General features: G+C 39.2%; 1 long non-coding RNA gene across 1 annotated transcript in view; it reads right to left on the bottom strand.

The window, feature by feature from the left end:
* The window catches only part of LOC133112101 (uncharacterized), a 121,563-nt gene that overhangs the window by 43,397 nt on the left and 56,066 nt on the right, over positions 1-22,100 (bottom strand). The window contains exon 2 of the long non-coding RNA XR_009705036.1: positions 15,768-15,892. This is a non-coding gene — a long non-coding RNA (uncharacterized LOC133112101). The remainder of the gene's footprint in view (positions 1-15,767; positions 15,893-22,100) is intronic.

The following is a 22,100-nucleotide window of genomic DNA, read 5'->3' as shown; positions in this document are numbered from 1 at the left end:
GACCGGCACTAGTGCCCGAGTCAATAATGCTCTTTGATAACTGAATGTTATCAGTGGAGCAAGAGGGGAGGGCAGGCTACAAGTCCCATCCCTCACACCTGGGGAAATCAAGAAGGAAGTCGGCTATCAGAGTCACTGCTCATCCAAGGCCCAGACTGTATCTCCGCTGAAGACTTCCGGGCCACACTTGCAGAGGATGTGCGCAACCTCTCCAAAGAAGAAAGTCGTCTCACATGAGCTGAATTATGCATGCTCACACATATGAACACAGACATCCATGCACATCCATGCACACACATACACACAAGCATCCAAACAGCAGTCTGATCGACAGACGCATACACATACTCTGGTGCCCAAATCCAAATACAGACGGGGTGGGGGTGTGGGATCTATTCCAGCACTTTAATGTGGGTATTTTGGTTGTTTTGAACAAGGCTAACCCAGTGATGAATTTAGTCAAATTGCTGAAAATATTTTTAATTGAAAAATGCATTTACAAAGTATCTTAGATTACAATAATGTCCTTTCTAGATGAATCAATACATTTAGCAAAGAGTCTGATAGTTTTACTGGTAATGGTTTGGACCTTAATTCTGTCTTGGTATGAATGGGCTCAAAAACAATATTGAGAAAATCCACTGTACAAATGACTCAACGAGAGAATCATCATTTGATGCTCTTACTAGGCTTTACAACAAAAGTAATTAAAATAATTTTAGCATTAAAAATTAAAACAATGCAAATTGAAATTGTTTCAGTGAATGATTATTTATGATATTTTCAATTAAAACACAAATGCCTACCGTACATTAGAAGACAATTAGTCTGACACACTCTCAAATATAACAACGATATGTAATAATTCCTAGTTTTTAGTCCCAGAGATGCACACTTTATATGATTTTGTGCAGACTGAGAATCTTGCAGCATCACACATTATAAGATAAGATACAATTATACAATTTTCTATCTTCGCCCTCCTCTTCCTGAAGAAAAACAGACACAGAAAGAACGGCAGCTACAGCTCCTGCCCCTGCCCCTGCCCCATGTGCGTGTGCAGCTGTCTGTACTGTCAAAGGAAAAAACAAGTAAAACACCACACAATCAGAGTCAATGCGGATGCAGCCCTGGTTAAACTTTTTTATTTCTCCACACGATCATGTTATGAATGGCATGACACATCATACATACACTGTCCCTATCCAAAGCTCCACCAGCTTCTCTTCTAATGCTACCGTTCACCAGAACTGGTGTTTTTCTCTCTGTGCCAGTGCCATGCTTGTCAGTGTGCTGATTGTCAGCCAAAGAGAGCACACCCATTTCCTTCAGAAAATTCTGAAACTGCTTCAAATGTTGTCTAGTGTAAGGGTAAGGTGAGCCTAAGTGGAGGATTCAGGTATCATACAATGATACATTCACTTAGGGAAGAATGTGTCATACAATATTCGCATCACAGAGTATTCAGCTAACAACAAACAAAAGCTATTGGCAGGTGACGGTTTGTATGTCAAAGAGGTTTGATATGAATAGCGTTTTTCTGAGATTGCCCTGGTTCTGTAAAACCCAGAAAAGTTCCTGAAAAGTTTATGTCAATGTTCCAGATTTGGGAAGGTTACGGTTTTAACTCAGTGCAGTTATCCAGCTAACTCAGTCATCCTGCTTTGTGAAACAGGCTCCTTGATGCATTCGCTGTGGAAAATGAAGAAATACGAAAGAAGGGCTGATGTTGGTTTTGAAATGCAGAGGTTCAGAAATCGCCGGTTTACATCGGAGAGCTGACCAACACAAACATACAGTAATGCTTCGATATCACTACCAACAAGTATCAAAAAAAGCCAAACTATCCGCCCTGTCCTCACCCGTCTTTGCAGTGTTGCTCCAAAAAGTAATCAATTCAGTCAACCTGAAAGCATATTACTATGGGAAGGGCTTTTGAAGAGGTATTGGCACGCACCTTTACATTACATTACATTAATGGCATTTGGCAGACGCTCTTATCCAGAGCGACGTACAACAAAGTGCATACACATAACCAGGGATAAGTGCGGGATAAGGGATAAAGACCCTAGAGGGAAGTACAATTTCAACTGCTACCTGTACAACAAAGATAAGGACCAGGGCCTATTTCAATTTTTTTAATTTAGTAATTTTTTTAAAGATTTTATAGACAAACAAATAAACAAACAGACAACAAAGCAAAAGTGACCAAACTTAACTAGCCAAACACTGCTTACCTAGCCAAACTGAAAATACCGATACACAAAAAAGTAAATCACAGAAAGACAACAATTAAGGTTCACAGGGAGGTAGGAAGGGACGGGGAGAGGTGCTGCTTGAAGAGGTGCGTCTTCAGTTTGCGCTTGAAGGTGGGAAGAGATTCTACAGTTCTGACCTCAACGGGGAGTTCATTCCACCACCGTGGAGCCAGAACAGACAGTAGTTGTGAGCGTGAGATGGAAGTTCGGAGAGGGGGAGGTGCCAAGTGGCCTGTGGAGGCTGAACGAAGAGGTCTAGCAAGGGTGTAGGATCTGATGATTTTTGGTAGGTAACCCCTTAACTGCTTGGAAAGCTAGCACCAATGTTTTGAATTTGATGCGAGCCATGACAGGCAGCCAGTGGAGGGAAGTAAGCAGGGGGGTGACGTGAGAATTTGGGAAGGTTGAAGAGCTGCTGCATTCTGGATAAGTTGGAGGGGTCTCATGGCGGACGCTGGGAGGCCAGCCAAGAGGGAATTGCAGTAGTCCAGGCGGGACAGAACCATTGCTTGGACCAGGAGCTGGGTCGAGTAGGGGGTGAGAAAGGGGCAGATTCTCCGTATGTTGTTTAGGAAGAACCTGCATGACCGGGTCACCGCCGCAATGTTCTTGGAGAGGGACAGTCTGCTGTCCATCACCACGCCGAGGTTCCTTGCACTGGGTGATGGCGTAAGTGTGGTATCCCCGAGGGAAATGGAGAGATCCAGATGGGGAGAGGTATTAGCAGGGATGAATATCATTTCAGTCTTACCGGGGTTGAGCTTTAGATGGTGGTTGTCCATCCAGCTCTGGCCAAGGGAACGAGTGTAAAGAGAAAAAAGAAGCGGGCCTAGGACTGAGCCCTGGGGAACTCCTGTGGCAAGGGGCCGAGGTGTCGATACTGTACCAGCCCAGGCAACCTGGAAGGAGCGTCCAGAGAGGTAGGACTCAATCCAGTCCAGGGCTGTGCCACAGATGCCCGTTGCTGACAGGGCAGACAGGAGGATGGAGTGATCCACAGTGTCGAAGGCAGCAGAGAGATCTAGAAAAATGAGGACAGAGGAGAGGGAGGCTGCTCGTGCGGCATGGAGTGATTCACTGACGGAGAGGAGCGCGGTCTCTGTCGAGTGGCCAGATCTGAAGCCAGACTGGTGGGGGTCTAGCAGGCTGTTGTTAGAAAAGAAAGAAGAAAGTTGACTAGAAGCGGCTCGTTCTATGGTTTTAGAAAGAAAAGGAAGAAGAAATACGGGGCAGTAGTTCTGGATGATGGAGGGATCCAGAGTAGGCTTTTTTAGCAGCGGAGTGATGTGGGCCCTCTTGGAGGATGCTGGAAAACAGCCAGAAGACAGGGAGGAGTTGACAAGGGAGGTGACAAATGGGAGAATGTCAGATGTGATAGTCTGGAGAAGAGAAGAGGGGATAGGGTCAAGGGCACAGGTTGTAGGGCAGTGGGAGAGCAGGAGTTGAGAAACATCAGAGTCTTTTATTAACTTCATGTTCAAGAGATAAAGACAGAACTATAATTCTATATAATTTCATAGCTCTGCATCAAATACTCACACTAAACTCGGGCTATAGACACTCACCCAGTAGGGTACATGCGAGAAACGACAGGCTTTTGACTAGGGTATAGCTACTGCAATTTTTTGCAAACCAGTTTGTTAAAAAAAAATGCTTCCAAGATACGTAGGTCAGTTTAAGGTAGCTTACAGCAACACTGACTGCTGTATTAAAAGTAGGCCTACCTTTCCCTGCAAACACTATTTTAACATTAGCGTGTTGTTGTGGTAGATAGCCTTCAAGTCTTTGAGTCATACTCTTAATTTAAGCCAGGCAGTGTCATTGGTTTACGGTTTACTTCTCTCTTTTTAAATAATTGCGGTATTTATAAGATTATATTCTCAGTTATAGTGGCCAAAAGGTAGGCGCCTATGTGCACACTCTGGGCTCATTCTAAACCCTTATTTTTCTCCTATGTTTCCTTTTCTTTTCTCCTTTCCTTGCCCTTGCTCCACCCAACGGGAGAGGCTAGGAAAACATGAAAGAAAAATAAGTAAAGACTATTTTATCGGCGTACTGTGCAAACAGACATAATTAAAGTAATGCTATGAATGTAAGATGTATTCATCTTTGGAAATGTATGAATAAATTAGTTTTATACTGTACAACTTGCTCGCCACATAAAACTGTATTGGTTTAAAAAATTTAAAAAAGCATATTGAATTAGCTCACAGAACTCATCTCTGATCAGTGATAAAGTAAGTCGTATCTCGCATGTATCCTACTGGGTGAGTGTCTATAGCCCAAGTTTAGTGTGAGTATTTGATGCAGAGCTATGAAATTATATAGAATTATAGTTCTGTCTTTATCTCTTGAATCTTGAAGTTAATAAAAGGTGCGTGCCAATACCTCTTACTGCCGAGTGTAACATTTCACTCTTCTGGATTGGATATCCCTTCCGGTAAAGTTTCCTGAAAGGAATATTAAATGAAAAACTCAAGTGCAGAAAGGGCTTTTGGGGCTGAGAAGAGGTGCAATGACTAAAGGGAGTTTCTTTTGTTCTGTCTCTAAAGAACACTGATCCAGCTACACAATGCTCTGTTAAGCCTTCGCCCATTACTCTCTTTGGAAAAACCACAGGCATTTTTTTCTTTGTCATCTTCCAAATTGACCCTAAACTGTTTCAATCTGTTAAAAACCATCTGTAAATGATGATGTTTTCAGGAAAGGAAGGTTATTTTTGTCTGCACTATACTTTTTTGGATGTTCAAGCAGGACACCCACAACAAGAAATGGTTCTCTAACCGCCAGATGGACTTAAACCATCCAAAATGATGAATTTGTGAATCTAAAACCAAATTATATACAAAGTCTTTTGAAGGAGAGCAATTATATGAACACAGTCAATAGATAATCTTAGATCTTCATCTGAGCAAACCTAAACCATTTTAGCCTGTTTGGCAGAGAGGTGATCGGAAGGCCAGACATGTTGAGAGCCAGAAGATTTAATCAGCCACTGAATGACATTGGCACTCAACTGCTCTAGACTGCCGATGACCCAGTTCCTCCCGCTTTGGTTCCATAACATGTCTGCTGATATTGTCATTGCATCACCAAGTGGTATTAGGCAGAGGTAGTGGTTGGGAAAATATTCTTGTGCACATGCACAGATCCTATGCTACAATTACAGGCAAAAGGTATATCTTATGAGCATGCCTTTTTTCCCAAAATAAAAAACACTTCATTTTCTGCATGTTTTTCTTTCTTTTTGTTTGACCTTTTCTTTTCCTACATCCATCCCAGGCCAACATTTACCCTAAAACTATTTCTGGGGGAAACACTACTCTGATTAGGAGTTGACTTAATTCTGAGCATATGATGTGAAGTAGCTAAGCTATGACAGACAGAGTGAGTGTGCTTGGCTTTGGGCTGTCGTTCTTGCTGTTGGATTTGTAAGAACAGTAAATTGATGAGATGATGTGCTCCTTCCTCTGCAGTTTAACGATTGTAATGTAATGGTTGGTCTGGATTCACATTTGAATACATAGTTGTTGTTGAATAGGCCCATCAATGTCAAGAACTCCATACCCTCTGAAATAAAGGGACGAAAAGTGCCTAAAAAGGTATAAATGCTTGTTGCTGGGGCGGTTCCCGATAGCTTTAAATATTGTACACCTGGCCAACAATACATAATACATTTTTACTTTATTTGCTTGGAAAAAAATCATTTGTACACAAAGAGAACATTATTGTACTTTCATGGTATTTTTCAGAAATGTGATCCTTGAAGAAAAATGTACCATCACTGTCACTTTATGTATAAGTGCGCAATTTAAAAGGAGCTTTTTAAGATAACATAATTATTATGTGCTTGTCACAAAGTACAAATAACAATCTAACAAATACTAATATAATGTATATGTCAAACTGTTATTACAGTGACGAACTTACAATCCTTTTAAATTAGATTTGCATTGTTTTGGTCTCACCCCTCTTTCAGTCTTGACTGCTCCTATTGGTGTGGAAGGGTAGGTCAGAGAGGTCTCTTATCACAGCTGGAAAGTTTACATATCCAAGTTGCCTTATATTATTTGAAGGGCACTATTAAGAAGTGCTATGCTATGATAATAAATATGGTAACATGGTTTTACCCTCTGTATAACAAGACCAAACATGAATATGTTAGATGGTAATAAAGCTCAGCTATTAGACTCCTAAATACCCTTAAAAAATCCCACCACTTTGGTTTCTGCTTGAAACTATAAATGTAAATTTCAACTGCCAGGCCTCAACAACCATTATCTAAGTATATAGACAATCAAGATCAAACAATGGTTTCAATTAAATGTCACAGAGCACATACAAACATAAAATGAAAAAGGTCCTTGTGACACAGGTGTTCTGTGTTTCCTCCAGAAGGTAATAAAGGAATAACAGTTTCAAAGGAGAGAAAACTCCAGAACACCCCAGGTTTGTATGCATTTACAAGACCCTCCGCATGACTCTAATTGCCCCAAGGATGAGTCTGATGATTGTGGAGAGGAAAACAGGGATAGAGAGAAAACAGAGCAAGCTGCTTAATCACAATGAGTACTATGAGCATGTTTGCTAGATCAAATTATATAGACTGCCTCTCAAATGCAACAATCAAAACTAGATATCTAACAACCCATAGAGTATCAGTCTGTTCAGATAATGAATTCATAATGTATTCCAAAATAGCAAGGTAAACCAATAAAAAATGATTAGTTTGAGGTTCTGCATTTTGTTTACTGTTCTTTTATCAAGTGCTTTTAAGGCAACATGTGTTGAAACCGACACATTTTTTGGGATAGCTTGCATCAAAGTTATTTTGCTAAAGCCAGAATATAATGTTTATTTTAATATCATAACGGCAGTTATGAGAAAGCACATTTAAATGCAGTGGACTGCAATTGTCACAGAGATCAATCATTCTTTTTTTGCCTTGATATCCTCCTTGGCATAGGGGAGTGGTCAATATTCTTCACGGGATGTGAAGGACTCTTCAATCAGACAGCAGTGTGATTGAAGCCTCATTGTGTACACAGCATGAGTGGAGGGGACAGCCAAGTGCTGAGCAGAGCACAACCCAAGGAGCTACAGTATGTACAGCCGGCCCGTCTTTGGAAACTCCGGGGCCAAAGCAATGCACAATTCCCTTTGCCCATTTGAATATATTTTTATTGGAGTGGTTGGGGGCATAATGATGTTACTGACATACATACATGCTGAATTGAGTCTGAATTGAGACGGGGACAAGGTGTATGCGGATACACAGGACAGAGTCCAGGCAGATTCGATCAGGCAGGAGGAACAAAGTTTAAATCCGGTCTCCTTTCCAGAGTGTTATGCATCATGTATTGTTAATCTCCACCCCATGCAAACTAATTCCACTGCTTAGAATGTATGTAGCCTATAGCCTGACAGCCTTCTCCGGCGTCCTGTGGGTATTGGCTATATCAGAGCAGACAAATTTCAGGAGTTCTAAAAACACAAATGCAGGAGTCACAATGAATGCGTGCATTAGTAAATCAGGCAGAATACTTCATTGGCCTAATTTACAAAGTATCCACCCTGTTTTAGCATATTCTCTCTCCAGGTACACAAATGCATGACCATATTTACCTATGCAACAACAGGAACGACCCTAAGTCCCGTAAATTACACCATAATAGCAATTTTGACCCATTGCGACTGTTTAGTAAATCCCACATACAGTGCCCTCCATAATGTTTGGCCCATTATGTATGTATTTATTTATTTACACATTTTCTGATTTGTAATGAAAAAAATGACATTTCATATGTTATCCAGTTGGAAACTGAAACAGGAAGCAAACTGACAGTGACAGAATATGTAGCCAGCATGTCATATGGTAAGTCATTACACACTTATAACTTCAAAATCAGTACCATGACTTCAAAATCAGTTAAGTGTTATACCACCTACTGTACAGCCAAATTAAATCACTGAAATCTCAAATGTTGCTTGCCGTTCTGGAAACCCATCCTGCTACAAAACCTAAATGCTCAAAATGAAGAGCTCTCGTTGTGAAACTGCTTTCTCCCTGGAGTATCGCAAATCTATCCACGGATAGCAACCTTGCTGCCAAAACAGGGACCTTCTGTATCTGCTTTACCCAAGGGATGTCTTCTGTGATAACCAGTCCTTTCACTCTCTAAAGCTTTGGTGACCCTCTGAGATGAGTGAATTCCCCACACAATGAGACAAGTGACACTCCACATTCCCTGGAGTTGAGGCTGCACGTGATTGAATTTTACAAGAAGTCACTATTATTCCGCTTATTTTTATTTTTATTTTATTTTGGTGTTCGTGAGTGGTAGAGGATCACAGAAGACATCTCACGGGCACAAAAACAAGTGTAAAGCATGACAAGAAAAACTTCTGAAAGATAATAACACCATAGGATAGGAGGTAAATAGCACAGATACAAAGTACTGTCATGTATGGAATGCCCTGGGCTAATATTCCCATGGTGAAGGCTATTACCTATTACAAATCCCACTAGTGTAGCCTATGACCTGGGAGTCATGCAATGTATGTACTCAGCATGTAGCTCATGAAATAAGCAACCATAGAGAATGTTCAATGTTTTTTCTTAAAATGAAAGACAACTAATGTGAGGTCAGATCCGCAACTGCCTTGCACTGACTAAATCTAAAAAGGTTTTTGAAACATAGGCTCAGTGAGCACTTTTTATGTTTTTATTAGACTTATTTTTAGACTTAAGTCTTCTGCTGCTGTAGCCTATCCACTTATAGTGCATTGTGCGTTCAGAGATGCTTTTCTGCATACCACTGTTATAATGCGTGGTCGTTTGTGTTACTGTCCTGTATGCTTCGACCAGTCCGACCCTTCTCCTCTGGTCTCTCTCATTAACAACGCGTTTCTGCCCGTAGAAGTCCACTTAAGGTTGCAAACTCACAGCCTTTTAGTTGTTCAATGCCTGGCAGATACAAAAGGAGCTGCACAATGGCAGTGCCGCAATTGCACAGGTTGGTTATATGGGCACAGGGCAGTCTGCCATTTTTACAGTCTTTCATATAGCATAAAAATGCAATGATGCATGGAAACGAGACTGTTGATTGACAGGTAAGAATACACATCACCAGTAGTGGCTGGTCTAGGTCATCTCACAGCAGTTGACTCTGATACAATGACAAGAATGTTTCTTCTTGACCATGAACCTTATTCCAGGGGAGAACACTTGTTCAGATTGTCTTCCAGTCAATTTCTCTCTGACCTCAGTGTAATGTGTTCGCAGGTTCCTGATGGTTCCTAAGGTGCTGATGTACAGTCACTTTATTAGGAACACTATACTTATAGTGGATAGTATTCAACAAGATATTGAAAGCATTCTTTACAGATTCTGTTCCGTTGATTTGATTGCATCACACAATTTCTGCAGATTTATCAGCTGCACATTCCTACTGCGAATCCATTCGGGTTGGCTAATTCTGATGGTCTCCTGACCCATATCTGCATGATTTTGTGCATTGCACTGCTGCCACACAATTGGCTGATTAGACAATCCCATGAATAATAGTATTGCTCAGTATATGTGAGTACCTGCAAGTCATATTACATGATTAAATTATTTTCACACCAGAACTATGCTATGCTCAGAGCTGGTAGGTCCAGATTCAGTTCAGTGTCATTGTAGCAATACTCTCTTCATGCAGACATCTTGCTTTTTACTAGAGAAATATACCCTCAGCTGGGGATGGAAATTACTGATCCAATAAATACCTGACAGATGGATAAATGAATCACAGGAGGGGAGTATTTTAATAAAAAAAATTTTAAAGTTTGCCGTTCCATAAGCGACCACCATCAAAACCTTTTCAATAACCAGTCGGCAGAAAAGTTTCAGTGTGAAATGACTCTTTTCAAACAATTCTTTTGATTGGCTTTCATTGATGGAACCAAATTAATATGTCAAACTTTGACAAGAAAATACTTCAGCAGTCATGTTGCTGCTGCGCTTGGTAAGCTTGATAGCTAGCCAACAAGTTAGATAGCTGATGGATTCAGAGGTTTGCATAAGCATCTGATGTTGATGAACAAAACCTATGTCATCCTGTAAGAATGAGATACCGTAGGTCCTCACAGATAAGATGGCCTCCGAGGTATTTAAGCCAGGGCATATGACCTGAAGGTTGCTGTATTTGTTTTGTTTCAGTGATCTTCCCGCTGGCTGGTGTGACATTCAAAACTTTTACTTTTCTCAAGTAAGGTGTGGGTGAGTTCCTGCATTGTCCTGACTTTGATTCCATGGAGAAAAGCTGGGTCCTAACATAGCCCAGAAGGTTAGGCAACATAGCATACCCCGGTCAGTGGATATTTCCCTTTCTCCTTGCATGAAAAGTATCAAAAAGTATGCTCTAAATTTCTGTTTAACACTGCATCAAAGGTTATTCAGGTCCAATATGCAACCATGTGGAATGAGAATGTGACATCTAGTTAATTGTTTATTGATTCATTATGGGTCACTGTCAATTATTTGCCATTGATACTTATAAATTGTGAAATCTAAATCAATTAAGCGGATTAATCAATGCATTGATTTCATTCATTTTAACTGAATCATGTTTTACCTGTAAAAAGACTAATTCAGCTGATATACCGGAATAGTACTTCTCCGGTACAGGAAATATTAATGCATGGAACACTATAAACATATACAACATATACAAATCAACAATCCATTTCCTTTGCAGCATTTTCTCCCAGTCTCACAGTGAACAACAAACAATTACAGGAGGCCTTTCCACATTTATTTATATCAATATTTGCTCTTCCTATGGCAGTGCTTCCTATGGAGATGAACAAATATCATGCGTGTTGGCGTTATCTCGGCACACAAGCTCATGACTAAAACATGTGACTGGTGCGGAGCGCAGCGAGGATAAACATGTCTGCTTCCTCATAGGCCACCAATAAGCGCTATATCATTGAGAGATAGAGAGAGAAAGAAGATGAAGTGTGAGTGGGCACTCTCGCTCATGTCAGTGTCGGTGTCATAGTCACTGTCACATGGCATTGGCAGGTGCTGCCATGGTTACACTGGAGAGAAAATGGGCTATTCAAGCTTGCGGACAGGTGGAAGACAACCGTCAGAAGAAACTCCCCCTTCATTCACTTGCATTCAATTCTAATGTTCAAAATATTTACATTGAGAAGGTGATTTATATTTTCTGGGCCCTTGGAAGGGATGCAAGGAAAGGCCAGGAAGTAATCATATGTAAAATGTAGCTCAAAATGCTTTGTATTCAGCACTAAAATCAAAACAATGATAAAAAATGTTTTAATGACAAATAATTTATGAATAAATTATATGGCTGACAGAAATCCACACACTCAGCCAGGTGAATGACAAGATATTTAATTACATTTGTTATATTGGAGTAATGCACACCTGGATTTTGGAGGTGGTGGCTGGTAGAACAATCAAAATAAAATGAAGCAGCCACATTCTCAAACTTTGAAGCACAAAAATGTTTTAATTGTTTATTTTATGTATTGTTTTAGCAAACAGGTGATTTTGTTAGGGTCCACCAGAATCAATACAAACTTTTGCATTTTAACAGCAAAACATTGCTGAACAGGAGTATGTAATCATCAATTACGTATGTCATCAGTCATGTGGCGTATTAGGGTCTTGCTACCCGGATAGGTGCGTAGTAACTACACATTGGGTGCTATGAAAAATAAAAAAAGATGCCATGTCCGAAACAGCCTCCTAACTGCTGTGTCCTCAAAATATGCACCGTCTGCTGAACCTACTGCTTACTTATATAAGTTGTATATAATGCAGCTTTGGCTTATTGGCTATGTGGGACCAGCTTTTTCATGTCTCAATGCAAACCCAAGGGACTTCTCTCCTGAAGCTAAAAAAAACTCTGGTCTGGAGATTAGCATAGGACAGGTGACAAAGTTCCCTATCCATCTCTTTATTCTGAAGATGACTGTTTTGGATCCTTTTTCTTCTCTCTGCAGGAGCTTCTGTTTATCCCCTTACAAATGCATTGCCAAACACTGCCTGTTCAGACCAAAGTTCTCCAAAGAGTATTCTGACAAACCTAAACACTTACTGTTGCCTAAGTCCAGTATTCCACATTCTCAGAACAAAATCTGCAATCTTTATCACGTAAAATGCTCCTGTGAGCACTTTCCTGAATTGAAAAACCTACTAAAAGAATAGATCATGCTCGTTTAACCCTCCAGATTTCTACATTTCAATTGTATGTACTATATGAATCTAAAGAGAGTAAGAAGGCAATGCATGGCACCTGAGGAGCTGCATCCAGGAAAAAGCAAAACAAATAAATGAATAAATAAATCAAATCTGCTACCCAGCTGCTCCTGCCGGTAGTCCAGGGCTCGGAGATTGGGGGGGATAAATGCCTTCATTAGGGCCCCAGCGGATGGGGGAACAGCTGTTTTGTTTCTTCATCCAAAAGAGAACATTCTTCCTTCTGAACTGCTACATAAACATCGAGTCGAACAAATGTTCTCCTTGCCGCCCAGGGGGAAGTAAGCAGGCCCACACATTTTTGGATGTAGGGCTCATCCAGAGGCCTTTCTTTGCACCAGCATTTTGCCTCTGTTATCCTTCAACATTTCATCCTTTCTCTCAGAATGAACCCAGCGCCAGGTAATGATAAAGTGCCCATCAAAATGAAATCCCCTTGAGAAAAACAGGTTGCTCATCTTTCATGTGACTGCAAATGACAACATATAGTGTTCTTTACACTCCAGTAACGTCTCCATTACAATTCCGATACAGTCATGAGTATTTGTTTTAATCATTCCCTAAATGAAGTTTGAAAATCTATAATGCGGTCATTAGGAAAGGCCATTTGCACTAAACTAAATGGGCCAGCTTATTGCTAACCAAAACTTGATAGCATAATGGAGTTGAGTTCAACCTGGATAGCAGGGGCCATAACGAGTGAACTGACTATATTATCTAATAAATGACATCACTCCAGCATCAATGTACCTGTGACATGATGACTTCACGACACATAATCCAGAGGTTTCTAATTAAAGTGACCTGCATTGTGAGCCAAATAATTAATCTGTTCACTTCATTATTCTCAATGGAAACAGTCACAGTTTAAATAAAGCCTGGAAAAGAAAACAATGTATAATTGGGTCTAAAGCTCACCGCAGACTTAAATTACTTCATACAAAAACAAAGTGATTTTTTCTTGTGAAGTAAGTCTGTTGACTAACGTAAAATACACAATAAGTATTCAGAAGCTTATTGAAGTTTTGAAAGGTGTGTCCTCTCTGATTTTGTGTGTCCTGTTTGTGTAGTTGGACATACGCCACTTCAGCCCTGAATGCCATTCCTTCACGATGAGGCTCATCAAGCCCACAGCAATGCTATTTAAATATTTAGTCAGTGTTGTTCCCATGGAAACCACTTGACTTTTTGCAGTATCCATTTAAAACTGTCATAATAGCACCACATTGGCGTACATGTTTGCAGGTGTTTGTTTGTGTGTGCATGCATGCATGCATGCACACGCATGTGTGTGTGTATTATGCAAAGGCACATTGTGCAGAAAGGTATCCACAAGCTATTTAAATTCACAAGCTTTTCTGCTGAAGTTTTTAGAAAATATTTCACTACAAGGAAATACATCTACTTCTGAGATTATACTTCTGTCCGACGGCAGTAATGTGAGATTGATAAATATTTATACAGTACCTCAGGAACCTGTTTGTGTTGTCTAATCAATAGTCGTAAGTGACCTCTGCCAAATGCACGTACATACTCAATCACATTCTCAATGTTTCTAATGTCTTGGAAACAGTATGCAATCACCGAATTGCAGTTTAAAAAGTCTTAATGTGTACTTTAGAAACATGTGATCAATAAACTTTGTCTATTGAACCTTGTTTATCGGGTAGATGAAAATTGCAAACACTTTTGCAAACACAGTAAGTAATAATTCATTTTAGACATTACTGCAACCTTTATGAGAATGAAGCATTGAATTAAAATCACCTTTCTTAGCATAACAAGATGTTGGAATTAGATAATGTATATATTTATATGTATTTAAGCCCTTTCCTCTCCAACTGAGCAAGAATATGGATTTCATTCATTTAACCTTAAATGTATCTGATCCCAATAACATTTTCTCATTGCACATTTCTGCATTGTCCATTAAAACTGTGCAGATGTCGGATGTGAAAAATCAGTGGTGTTGAACCAGCTCGGATGACAGGTTTTTTCAGAAACATGTACGGTCTTGACAGGTAAATCACGCATTTAATGAGTTGCATTGCTCATAGCATAGATAAGTTGCAAGCAGGCAGAAAAGATCAACAAATGTACTGTAACTGATGTGTAACTGAGCTGAACTCATTCTAAATCATGCGCTCACAGACATAGTCTCCCCCCTAGAACTGATGCTCTCCAACTGACTTACTGTTAATAGAAAAAGGCTGTTCAAACTTCAGCAACTAGCTGGCAACAGTTTATGCAGTTACGTTAATTGTAGTAAGGGCAGGGATCTGACAAGGCTAAAACTGGAGTCATGCGACAGGGACCACCGCAGCCAAAATAATACAAATGTTATTTGATGTTTAAAAAAGGTTCTCACGCTTATGATGAAACATTATTCCCACCACACATTAATATTGGCAGCCCTAAGCACTGCACTGACCGAAGAATGGAGTTTTCAGCTAACCATGCATATGGGAATAATATTTGGTCATTCCTTTCATGAATGGCATTGAAATTGTCCAGTTTCATTTTAAGTAAAGGATTCCTTTCTGTATTCAAAATAATGGCTGTGGTATATCTCACTTTCAGACATACAACACACAACACACACAACGCAGTACTTAAAAATGAACAACACTGTTTTACCCAGGCTCAGCAGGTACATTTCTCAGAATCTTAAATATGTGTTTACTTACCCTGTAATTAAACACTAAAATAAAAATATTTGTTCTATGTGATTACAGTATGTAATGAAATATAATACATTCACAGCATGATCCAATTAATGACCTAATCTCTGTTGTTTAATCAGGTAATTTGCTCCATGTGCTTCAGTGATCAATCAATCTGGATGATCACAGTGAAACCATTATGCAGACAATGTCAATATCCACAACCTTGCAAAGATATTAATCCCAGTACAAATTGACCTGCAATTTAAAATAAGATCAAGGTTTTCTCAATATGGTAACACAGAAGCACGGAATTACAATAGCTTTGCAAACCATTAATTTAATAGCCCAGTGGTAAACAGCCTGACCATAATGATTCAATCAGGGCTGAGGGCCAGAATCTATGTAGAAATCTATGACATAAGCAAGGTAATGTCTCACAAGCCACTTGAGAATGGCAGCTTATTCTTGAATGCAGGAACAGGCTACCACTCTCCCCGGTGGATTGTGAGATCCGGCACATGGTCTTAGCAGTTCTGAAAGCCCAATTTTTATGATTATTTACCTTACCTGTTGCTGAGTGTGACAGCCTGTCTCTTTCTCCTCACCACCAGCTCATTCCAGCACACTCTACAGGTGTTTATGGATGTATTCTGTTTTACACCTGGTCACTTCAGCCTTTATCAGAAATGCTCCTGCACAAACACAGAGATTCTTACTAGATCATCCATAGAAAAGGAGTCTGTGCACAGTTCCTGCACCCAGGTGTCACTGTGCCGATCTCCTCGAACACATTATTCAACAACTGAATTACCAAAGCTTTCATTCAAATTGCTCAATCATGAGCTATCAAAACTCATTTTGGATGTACTGTATAATCAAACAATACAAACTCATTGCATTCATTTGATTAAAGTGATAAAGATAAGTGGGGAAGTATAATTGTAGGCATTCTAGTTATGGAGTCTATGGAGATACATCCTCCAACATAATATTTTCTTTTCTTTATCGAAACACTGACTGAATATAGGAGCAGAGAGACAGTCATAGTTGCTGCACAGGAAGCACCTGATGATTTCAATGGGTCACATACTTCAAGCAGTCATTACAAAGCATATGGTGCCCTGTGTCGTAATAAAAAGTGTATTCAAATGTGCAATTAAACCACGTAAAAATTGAGTACAGAGATAAAAATATGTTGTTGTCCCAAGACATACAGTATGGATCTCACTGTGTATAGAAAAACTAAAAGGTTGGCTTTACTTGCTTGTTGCATTTATTCACAGTGTATGCATTTTAATCAGTTATAAGCGCATTATTGTCACTTAACATCACAAGAGAGAAATAAATGGATCCATGGATGACCCTGTGAATGTTGTTGTTTTGAGAGTAATTTTCACTCTTCCAAAATCACATTTCACACAAAACAGATTTGCCAACTGGATTGGGATAGATAAGCATAATTTGTTTTTGCGAATTTACAAGGGCACAGCAGGAAGTCACTAATATCACATGACCAACACGGTACGATGCTGGTGTGACTGTGAAATGAGTAAAGGAACACTAGACCACATATTAATGCCACATATCTCAAACATAATTAGAGTCTTATTACATGCTACTCACTCAATTATGCCTCATTACTGTAGAAGAGATATTTCATTTGAAAACATATTTTTATAGTGATAATAAATGTTCATGGCACAGTTCTGGACGCATTGTGTTTGGTAATATCAGATACTCCAGGTACTGCAGGCAAGTGATGAAGGCGATTGAGGAAGCTTCACATTGATCCGGCTACAGTATATTGCTGTATTTGTTCATTTGCTAATGATTTGTTAAGGATTAGTTAAGGATTTGTTAAGTGACAGTGTGTGCACCTACTTCAAATGCTGTCACCCACTTAAAGTGAAATCTGTGATATGTCGGTGGTTACAAACTGATTTGAAGTAAAGTCTACTCTCAGAAATGTTGTTTGGATAGCAGGTGAACATACATTAATGTTGTCAGGAAGTGAGCACGTCATCCCACAAGGGTGAGCTTCTAGCACATTTATCAAAATTCAGACCAGTAGGTATCATAAATGTCCACTAAAGAGTAATGGGATTCTAGTTATTTTAACTTGGATCTTAATTACTTCAATTTTAACTTGATTTCAATGTCATTTGAAATGTATATTCTGAAATAAGCAATCATCACATATCTCTCCAGGGGTCTGTCAGATATTAACAGCCAGAAGCTGAAATCACTTCAAAGTAATTAAACACTTCATAACTTTACAACCACTTTTATTTCCAGGTAAGAAATATAATGCAACTTTTTACTATAACAAAACATTTTGAAGGTGACTGCCCAACAACTTTACTTGTCATGGCATTAAGAAAGTGAAGCATTACCTTGCCCAAGGCAAAAACAGCCATGTCCCACATGACACTGGAGTCCTTGATTCTTGCTGTTCAAGTTTCACATACTAGATCACTTCACAAGAAAATTCTGTCTTTCCTCGTAACAATGCAATATACAAGTAATGGTGTTAAGCAACACCAAATCAGGCCAATATATTGAGTACAGGGTTTCTGGGACAAAAATAAAGGATGCCAAATCATGGCTGTCTATGTCATTGCAAGGACTATGTGGCTACCAAAAATGAATCATAATTTGAAAGTCTCATTTCTGGCATTTCAACAGTTTACTCTAATGAAAGCAATATCTCTATTCAAACATGTTAAGCATGCAGTAGATGTTTAGAAGCTTAGTTACAACAACAAAGTAAATAAATGCAAATTGAAATAAACAAGCAAACCTGTTCCATTCTTTAACAACACACAAGACAGTTATTAATATTAAGCAAAATAATATTGACTCGGCTTAATACAAATTTATGAACAACCTCTGATACACATTGGTAGAACAAGATGTACATTAATGGGGGAAATACAACTTAAAATCCTGGAGCCAAGCACAAACTATGAACATTTTACAAGGTTTGCAAACCCACCCAATCATGCTTATGATGCAAAGAAACTTGTTTCATGAAATAGAAGTACTGCAAACCACTGTAGAGGTGTTTAAACGTTTAAACACGGGCTTAGCGACTGCTATAACACAAGCAAAAGATGATCCAGGCATTTCAGAATATTGCATGTGGTGAACTCTCAGTGGCTGGAGGAGCATGCTTAACACCAGTGCCATTAAGATTCATTAGCATCTCCTATGGGCCCATTGGGGAAATGGACTCTGGAGATCAATGGAAAGCAATTGCTCATAGGCCAATTCAGAGCTGCGGAGGCCAAATATTGTACTTGTGAACTGTATGTTGTCCAAGGAAAGAACAGCTGTGCTGGAATTAACAGGAAATAAAACCAAATGAAACCAATAAAGGACTCAACCCCTAAATCTCTGATGGAAGTCCTGTAGGAATGTCAGAGACATCTCCCGGGATCAGATGACATGGCCATATCTAAAGCATGCCATGCTCAGAGTGTGGTGGATTATGAGAGCAGTACTGGGCTGTCTAAAGCTCATTTAGGGATTGTTAGTGCTGTGCTGATGAGATTCTGCGCTCCACTAGCTGTCAATAAACTACTGTACAAAGTGTTTGCCAGCCCCTTGTTTTACACGTTTCATACCAGATGACACCTGTATTGTATGTACAAACCAGCAAAGTAAAGGGGAAATCTGCATTCCATTTCACAGTTTGAGTTACCACTGTCTGTCCTTTTTCTGGGTAATTTAATTTAGGCGCACGTGCATGTTTCCCGTACTAGATGTGGGTTCATATGAGACAATTGAACTTGAATTCCTTTGTAAAGTATCCAAATATTCAGTTCAACCATCTGGTCACCATAGCTGAATTGAATTTCAAAATGTGGCTTTCAAGTGATGAAACTCTCTCTCTTGACACGCACACTCCCCAGTCATTAGATTTGCATGGTGACATATTTTTGCATTGTTTATTTATTTGATATGCAGTAATTAAAGAATTAAGTTCCAAATCAGTCAGTGGGATTGACAGAATTAGACCTCCAGTAACAATCCATATCGCTGACTGGCTTTTTCCCTCCTGAATTTGATTGATAACTATTGACAAAAATATACGACTAAACTATTCTATCACATTAAAAAATAAATGTGTTATGTGCTAATACATTGGGAAATGCTCAGTACAGAATGCTAATAAATTACTAAAAATAAATCTGCCGTATTAGATTAGAAACAATTCTCTGATGGCCCCATTACATTGTTCAAAACTGTGCATGAAAACAAGTACATAACTTGTTTTCAATGTTATCTTGTTTTTTTTTATATATTAATGATGTCTTTCCACCAAAAGGCATAGTAAATTGAAGTCTCTCACTTCAATGCCATCCATTACTGAAGAAGAGAGAATATGCATGCAGGGTTAACACTGAGCTATATTTGTCCTTTTCAATCAATTTAATGTTTTAACCTCATTCAGGTGCATTTTAATTTGGTCAAGTTTACAATTTAAAAATTCCATCCAGAGGATGTTTTTCTGCACACCCAAGATTAGAGGTTATGTTCTTCAAATGCATCCATGAAATACACAATTCTATTTTTTGGCCAGAGGCATTGGAAAACCATGACTTTAAATGCGATCCTGACAGCTCTGATGTCCAGAGAAAGGATTCCAGTTCTGTCCTGACCACAATGGATGCTGCCCACGCAAGAGCCCAGCCTAAAGGCCAGTTTTTAGCCCAACGACAGTGTCAGTGGCCGAGCATTCATGAATGTTCTATTGTCGCCCAATGTAGACAGTTGTCACTGTCCTTAGCAAAACGTATAACGCACTCCAGTCGGCCAGAGTATAAACCAAATGTCGCTGCAACCAGCCACAGAAATTGCACATCGTTGGTCTTAGCCATGCTCTGCACTTGACTATAAACATTTAAGGGAAGAGCTCTGTCCTTTGACTGCTAGTGATTGACTCGAGTTTTCAATCCCTGTGGATTTAAAAATATTAAAATCACACATTACAGCGTATACACTGCAGTCACTGAAGCCCCAATGAGAATTGTCAAGGCAGTCTTAACTGATTAATGTCCGCAATTTAACTATTTGGCAGCTGTTATATGTGAAATTGGTCATTTATTTGCAAATAAATTAATTTCATTAATTCAGCAGACAGTGTCTTCCACTACTTTTTTTCTATAACTTCACATCAATATTAAATATTAATGGGCATACAGGGATGCTAAGCTTATATTCTTTATGGAAATATGGCTGGATTATACTATTGAAGACCTAACCTTTTTTGAGGGGTTCAGTGATCCTTACAGACTAGACAAAGTCAGTGGACACAAAAAAGAATTATTTGTCATCTCAGAATGCAGTTCCTGCCATTTTTATTTCCTAATGTATTTATGTCATTTATGCTGATTTGGAATTAAAATGAAGCCAAAAATGTATTTGTGCAATAATTATTCTATTCTATTCCAGATGTACTATACATATCGTTCCTTTTAAGACTCCAAATGTTTTGGACTTTCGTGTTTGTGAGTCTTGTCTGGCCAACAGGAGTTGGGGGGGACACTTAACTGGATCAGGATAGTGACAGAAGCTGAGTTGGCTGTATTAAAGTGTGTGAGCAATATGGGATCAGAAAGAGCAATATGCGAACAGCCAAATGCATTATGACGCAATGCATTATGGAGATATCTTCAACACTGGCACATGCAGAATACCCAAAACGGCCGAGCAGCAAAAGTGATCTGGTAGAGTGGAAAACTGAAATTAAATTTAATCTTGCACTTTGCAAGCTGCTGATGCAACAAGTACTCCATACGAGGTGTGTCACTTGCATCATGTGACAGGAGGTGAGCGGAGGAGGATATATACGTTTAGATGTTTAAATGTGACAAGACCTGTGGCTGTTGGGCCCTGTGGTTCATCTTTCACATGCAGAAAAATAAATATTCTCTCTAAATTAACGGTTTTTATTGAATTTAAAAACATTTTTTTGCAACATGCAATCCCCAAATACACCCCAAAACACCCCCGTCACCAAACCCAAACAAAAATTATTTCTGCTCAACCTACTTTCCATTTTAGAATAAAAAAGTGAGAAAGGGAAGGGCATTCAGATTGATCCCAATGGTCCATATCCATAGCATTAGAGGCCCAAGCATTTCATTTAATTATCAAAATGGACAGATTAAAATTAATTTGAGCCAGTGTTGGTGTTTTTATGTGGAATATTTTAAAGTCAATAAACATATCTAATTGAGACCCTACTCTATAAAGCACAGAACACAGTCATCTTCATAAGGAACTGAAAGTTAATAACCCTTTTGGACTTCCGTGGCTTGTCACTTTCAGTTAGATCCAATTATGAGTTCATAATTCTTCCTCAGAAGTCTGTGTCCTGCAGACTTTACAAGCTTGCAGTCTATAGCTTTGATTTGTCCATGACATTGTTTCAACCGCAAAGTGATTTAAAAATGACAAGCATAAATACCACAAGATAAATTAGTGACAAATATGTGAGATGTGAGGCTGATATATTGCATCTTACTCTCAACATTGGAATTACAGTTAAGATTCATCCCTAGTTTGAAGCAAACTTGTCCTTCTGGTGTTCATGAGTTATCACTGCATATTGGCCAGACTGACACCCATACCTCCACTTCTGACATGGGTCCAGCAGTGAAGCTGCAGAACCCACAAACGTGGTAGGCTTGTTTGGATGGTTGAACTTGTGGATCCCTTAGCTTATCACAAAAATGCAAATAATTCCTAAACCAGTTGGCATAAAGTTATGGAACTTGGTATGTGCATTAATTTAACAAATGTCATCTGTTCTCTCATGGTAATAACACAATGTCTGACAACCTTCTGTTATTTCATAGCATGAACACTGCCTAATGGGATTTGTAGATGAAA

Source organism: Conger conger, chromosome 15, assembly GCF_963514075.1.
Source record: "Conger conger chromosome 15, fConCon1.1, whole genome shotgun sequence".
NCBI classification, from domain to species: domain Eukaryota; kingdom Metazoa; phylum Chordata; class Actinopteri; order Anguilliformes; family Congridae; genus Conger; species Conger conger.
This window is presented reverse-complemented; position numbering and strand designations above follow the sequence as displayed.